This window comes from Bidens hawaiensis, unplaced genomic scaffold (genome assembly GCF_021521415.1).
Source record: "Bidens hawaiensis isolate Kalapana, Puna unplaced genomic scaffold, B.hawaiensis_p1.1 tig00032488_1, whole genome shotgun sequence".
NCBI lineage: Eukaryota > Viridiplantae > Streptophyta > Magnoliopsida > Asterales > Asteraceae > Bidens > Bidens hawaiensis.
Genome location: NW_027495548.1, coordinates 1 through 6,964, shown reverse-complemented (window position 1 = coordinate 6,964; position 6,964 = coordinate 1). Strand labels below are relative to the sequence as shown.

The 6,964-nt window shown below is 35.7% G+C and overlaps 1 pseudogene; it reads left to right on the top strand.

Annotated features, from left to right (window-relative positions):
• Window positions 1–614: 614 nt before the first annotated feature.
• On the top strand, window positions 615–6,928 carry LOC143583660 (pentatricopeptide repeat-containing protein At4g33990 pseudogene; annotated as a pseudogene).
• Window positions 6,929–6,964: the final 36 nt, after the last annotated feature.

The following is a 6,964-nucleotide window of genomic DNA, read 5'->3' as shown; positions in this document are numbered from 1 at the left end:
CATAAACCAACATAACTTGATATAATAATCCAAAAGAAGAGTAAAACTAATTCGAACCATAATCGTCTTCAATCGGTGTGATTTGGTTGTTCGATTACGGTTGCTATTAGTAATAAACGGAAAACATAAATTAACAATAAATAATCGATCTATAATAGTTGTAATGACAACAATTGATTAGGACCAAATTTTGAAAACGTTGGTGTCTAACACTAAGCCTATTATACCTAAAAGTACATTTAATTTCAAACTAAATGTTTATTCGGGTTATTCAGGTTGACCCAAAACTTATAAAGCAAACCCGAGAACCAACCCGAATTAATTTGGTTCGGGTTCGGGTTAGTCTTTTCTCGTGTTCGGGTTTTTCGGGCCGGGTTAGTTCGGGTTCGGGTACATGTTTTCTCGGGTTGGGTTTCGGGTTTCAGGTAAAAGTGACAGGCCTACAAAAGAGTATCAAAACTCATACAACTTATAATCAAAGTGATAAGAAATTAGTTGCCATCAACTAAGTTCGTGCCCATATATGCATTAAACCTTAAAAGTAAATTAATAGACGTCCAAAATAGTATTGAAACTCGTATAACCTATGATATGATAAAAACATATTTAAAACGATGTTTATTCGGTCAGTAAAAGACGAACATTGCAGTGACGAGCAAATGCGAATTCGAGCCGCATTGGCTACGTTGTTACGGTACCAAAACTAAACCAAAAAACAAATTTCGTCAAGTTAACATATTTAAGAAAACACGATCGTTGCGTCGGCAAGTTGACATGAATTCGTTCGGTATCAGTTAGTTTCATTACAAGTATAGAACTAAACCTAAAAACAATTATCATACTTAAAAAAACTATATTTTTATACATAAATAGATAATAAAAAATTAAAAAAACCATACTTTTATAGATAAATAGATAATAAAAAACACATTAAAAATGACTAAAAACACTTATAGCCAAGGAATTAGAAGATAACAAAAAAAAAACAAAACAAATTGATGACAAGGTGATTTGAACTCACCCGAATACCTCTTTTGAAGAGTCACCAATAACAGTTTAAGACACCAGACCAAACTATCAATTTGATTTCATGTTGTAATTAATATAAAAGAAGTCAAACAATGGTGCTAATAAGGATTCTCGTGGCACTGATAAATTGCTATTTATCTAGCATATATAATATAGTTAAGAAACACTTTTATTAAAACAATGATTTTCTTGTAATTAGCCTACCACACTCTACAAATTTAAAGAGCCCCGAGGCTCTCACTCTAGCCAGACTACGTTGTCTTAACTGTGCTCACGCTGGCTTCAGAGTTTGGCTTGTGCGTTCCCCCTGAAAACAATCCTACCGACTACCACTTGACAATCGTTTTGCCACCACAAAAGCAGAACTCTCTGACATTCTTTATCTTTAACATTTTTTTTCTACTAATTAATCTTAGCAATAACTCAATCATTTATTTCAATGTAAAATAATCAATGATAGCAACATTTTTGTGATTAAAAAAAATACACAACACCTTAACACTCTTGTCTCTACTAAAAATAAAGTTGCATAAACTTAGTTAAATAATAAAATAGGAAAAAAAAGTGAAGAAATAATGCAATATATACTTTAGGCAACACCCCCACTTCGTATGTGTATGGATGACGTGCTAATTCGAATAATATATCCCTATCAAAATGCAATCACAAAATAAGTAGTTTTATTTATATGATTGCTTTACAGCTCTCAAAGAGTACTTGAAAAGTATGGAGCATCTAATTTCTTAAATTCCTTGTAGACTTCGTCTGTCAATGTTAAGGTGATGTACATTTTACCTTAACAAGCAAGTGAATTTTAATATTTATCAAAAGTGATCGGAAAAATACTTTGTGGTTTATAAATAGTGATTTTTGAAGTTTACGCTTAAGTAGACTGTTGACCCAAAATGTTTAGCTAGCTCCTTTGTCCCGTAAAAGGCTATTTGACTATTTGTTGTGGGCGGGGCTGGCTAAGCTTTATACCGCGCTGGGTTGTTAAGGCAAGGGCGTTAAGAGGCGCCAGTTAACCAGGTAACGGACTTTCTAAATTTTGAAGGGTGTTGATTATTTTAAGGGTGTTGAAGTTTAACAATTGAGGATGAGGAAAGAGAAGGGCAGGGGAAAAGACGATTATGCCCATCACGTTTTATGCACATGAGGTTGTTTAACGGGAAAAGTTAACGGGTGTTAGCTTAAAGGACAAAAACCATGACAAACATCCAAATAAAGGACAAAGAGTGATACTTTTTTTTGATAAAGATCCTATTCCGTAATCTATGTAATTCTAAAGGGAAAAATTTGTAATTTTTTCTTTATTTAATGTCTAATTAGTTAACTAGTTAAAACTCCGCTGACTACAGTTACACTTCAACTATCAAATTCTTCTCCATAACGCCCAGCGTAATAGATAAGCTTGTCCCAAAATAGCCAAAAGTGGCAAATTTAAGAGAGGAAATCTTCTGTTTCCTAACAAACGTCGTTTGAAGATAAAAATTTAAACTAAAAAAATTAAATTCGAAGGGCATTTGGTCTAGTGTTATGATTCTCGCTTCGGGTGCGAGAGGTCCCGATTTCGATTCTCGGAATGCCCCTTTTCTTATTTTATTCTATTTTAAACCTTTTAAAGGTAAACTTTCGTCAGGTATTAAAACATGAAGGGTTAGAATGAAAACTATAATAAACCCTTGGAAACCATACATCCCTTTGCTGCTCAATGAACGAGTCTGATTGGTTGGTTTGTTTGTTTGTTTAAGGTAACAATTAATTTAATTTCGAATTGAATTTATTTTCCCCCTTTTCTTTCATTTGCTATTAGGGTTGGTTCTAATTCCCTTGATTGACTGCTTATGAAATCCAAGCATCTCCATTTTTGAAATATTTATCAAAGTTGTCTGTTTGTTGTTAACTGAAATTGAAGCTGTTATTGGAGCCGAGTGGGTCAATGGGTTTGTTGTTAATGTTATTAGATTTTACATTCGATGGGTTTGCTTTTACATTTACCCTTTGATTTGCATTCATCTGCCTGTCTGTTTCTTATTATTGTTAATCTTTTTACACAAACACCACAGTCTGTAGTGATTCAGTTAATACTCTTCTCACTTGATACTTGGGCCACATCTAAAACTTATATCCTTTTAAGAAGCTATTGCAGACGCAATGCTTCTTCAATTACTAAATGTTTAGGCGTGCGGTTTTTGGTTTCTATCGTTATATAGACACGTGATGATCATGATTTTGATTTGGGAACTATCTTGTTGGACTGGTGCATAGTTATCATTGCAAATTTTGGTTTTAATAGGTTTGTGCATCTAATCTACAAATTTTTATATGCATGTTGTTTTGTTCAAGTAATTATAGTTACTATCCATGTAGTTTTTACATCTAATCTACAAATTTTTATATGCAGTTTTTAGTTTCTATCGTTATATGCCTGTGGTTCTTTTGTGTTAAGTTTGTGTATTGTAAACTTACAAGTTTGTTAAAAAATGAAATACAGGGCAAAATCGTATATGGAAGGCAGATGAATTACCGATGCATTATAAGATTATTCTTTACTCTTCGTTGATTCCACAACGATTCAAATATCAGTTCCCCTTTGAGTCAACAGGTATCAGTGGAAACTGGATTACTAATTTCTTATCTATGGAAACTCCATTCCTATCTTTTTTATCACATGGCCTGTGTGAGTGTTTTGTGTATTACTCCCTGCGGTAGTATATTTTGCAGTTCTTAGTTTTATGTAAAATGTTAAGCTGAATTGATTAAATTTTGTCATGGTTATTGCATGAAGAGATAAAAGGGTCATGGTTACTCTGTCTTTGTTTAGTTGCTGCTAAAACATGAGAAGTAACATCTGTTGTATATGTTGATATAGGCGCATCTGAAGACGTTGATATTATGCATGTTGGTCTTTGTACTTGTTAATTGATTATTGATGCTACTTAGTGTCTTTTTGTAAGTGTTTGCAAAAGAATAAGAACGTTGCAATAGTGTTTCTAGTTTTAGGCTATTTAGGATAATTTGTGTCATTTTTCATAATGGCTTGAGTGCTCGACACCTATATTGAAAATACATATAACTTAAGAGTTTTTAACATAATAATTGCAGGGCACCGTTTCAAGGCTTAGAAATCTATATACGTGTTAACGAGTCGTATTCTACATCCAATGCTCAGGCTTGTTATTGGAGGTAGGTGAGACTCTTTGTTCTTCTCATCCATCATTATAATTAGTATTACTAATTTCTGATTTATATTATTCACATTGTAAAAACCTTAATTCATATATATGTATTTTATTTTACTTCCAGATTGTTTCAAACTACAAAAGCAACTATATTTCAGAACTTTCTTGTTTTAATCGGTGTCTTCATACATCATATTCACCAAAAGAAATTGGGAGCGATAATCGCGCGATCGACGTTGACCTTCTATTTCATTCAAGCACGAATACCCACCTCGCCAAACGTGTTCACGCATTACTTATCGTATTGGGGAAGGTCCAAAGTTTATTTATTTCCACCCGACTTCTCAATCTTTATTCCAATCTCGGTAACATCTCGTTATGTCAACAAACCTTTGATCAAATCCCGACCAAAGACGTTTACACATGGAACTCCATCATATCTGCATATGTTCGCAATGGCTTTCCTACAGATGCTGTGAAATGTTTATACAAAATGTTGAAGTATGACGTAAAGCCCGATTTCTATACTTTCCCGGCTGTATTAAAAGCGTGTCGGGATATAAACAATGGGAGTAGAATACACGCGTTGATTTTGAAAACGGGTTTGGAATGGGATGTGTTTGTGGCAGCTTCTTTGGTACATATGTACTGTCGGTTCGGTTTATTCAATGCTGCTTACCAAATATTTACAAATATGCCATTTCGGGAAATGGGTTGTTGGAACGCGATAATCTTGGGGTTTTGTCAAAACAGGAAAGGTGAAAAGGCGTTGGAGGTTTTGGATGAGATGAGGCGCGAAGGGGTTAAAATGGATTCTGTAACGGTATCCACTATTCTCCCGGTTTGTGCACAAATGGATAGTATGGTGCAAGGAAGATTGACACATTTATATGTTGTGAAACACGGGTTGGAGTCCGATTTGTTTGTTGGCAATGCGTTTATTAACTTTTATGCAAAGTTTGGTGAAGTAGAGGATGCACAGAAGGTTTTTGATAGTTTGGTGACGAGAGACTTGGTTTCGTGGAATTCGATAATTGCTGCTTATGAGCAGAATAATGATCCGGATCGTGCACTTAAGTTCTTCCATGGGATGCAAATGAACGGGTTTAAGCCCGATTTGTTGACACTAGTAAGTGTTGCTTCGGGTATTGCTCAGTCTCGGGATTCTGAAAGTAGCCGATGTGTACAAGGTTTTGTGTTAAGGAGATGTTGGTTTGAAAAAGATGTGATCATCGGGAATGCGGTGATTGACATGTATGCCAAACTGGGAAATGTTGATTCTGCATGGAAATTGTTTGATAAAATAGCTCTTAAAGATGTGGTTTCGTGGAACACGATGATTACGGGGTACGGTCAAAACAGTCTAGCAAATGAAGCCATTGAAGTGTACCGTGTGATGATAGAAACTGAACACGTCACACCGAATCAAGGAACTTGGGCTAGTGTTATACCGGCTTATGCTCATATTGGAGCCCTAAAAGACGGGGCAAAAACCCACGGGTGGGTTTTGAAAACAGGTCTACTTTTGGATGTGTTTATAGGAACGTGTCTAATCGATCTTTATGGTAAATGCGGGAAAGTGGAAGAGACGATGAACTTGTTTTACGAAGTCCCGAAAACAAGTTTGGTCCCGTGGAATGCTGTGATATCGTGTCTCGGTATACACGGACAGGGAGAAACGTCTTTGAAGCTGCTTAATAATATGCTTGATGAAGGGGTTCAGCCTGACGCGATAACTTTCTTTTCGTCATTATCTGCGTGTAGCCACTCGGGTTTAGTCGAGCAGGGTGAGTGGTGCTTTGATATCATGCAACATGATTACGGGATTAAACCGAGCTTAAAGCATTACGGATGCTTGGTTGATTTGTTGGGTCGGGCCGGACAATTAGAAAAAGCGTATAATATTATAAAGGGTATGCCGTTACAGCCGGATGCTTCGGTTTGGGGTGCACTTTTGGGTGCGTGTAGGATTTATGAAATCGCTGATTTGGGTAAGGTGGCTTCGGATAAATTACTAGAAGTTGATCCGGATAATGTCGGATATTACGTATTATTATCGAATATATACGCGAATGCAGGCAAATGGGATGGTGTGAATACAGTGAGATCATTGGCTAACAGTAAGGGATTAAAGAAGACTCTGGGTTGGAGCTCGATTGAATGAAATAATAAAATGGAGGTTTTTTACACCGGGAACCAATCACATCCGCAATGTGATTTAATATACCAAGAGTTGGAAAATTTAACGGCAAAAATGAAGATTCTCGGGTATATTCCCGATTATAGTTTTGTGTTGCAGGACGTTGAGGAGGATGAAAAGCAGCATATTCTTACTAGTCACAGTGAAAGATTGGCTATCGCGTATGGTATTATTAATACTCCTGCTCGAATGCCTATTAGAATATTTAAGAATTTGCGCGTGTGTGGGGACTGTCATAATGCCACCAAGTTTATATCTAGAATCACTGAGCGGGAAATTATCGTGAGGGATTCTAATCGGTTTCATAATTTTAAGGATGGTGTATGTTCTTGTGGTGATTATTGGTGATGTATGATTTTCATCTACCCCTCGATACAGTGCCCGTGTTCGTGTTGTATCATATTTCATTCACACATGATTGCGAGTTTTATCTGCATCTAGAGGAGGTTGGTGATCTCTTTTTATTTGGGTTCGGTTCATTTTACAATTAAGATTGTACATTTCTTTAATTTTACAAGACATTCGACCTGATTCTAATCGAATTTTCGTTATT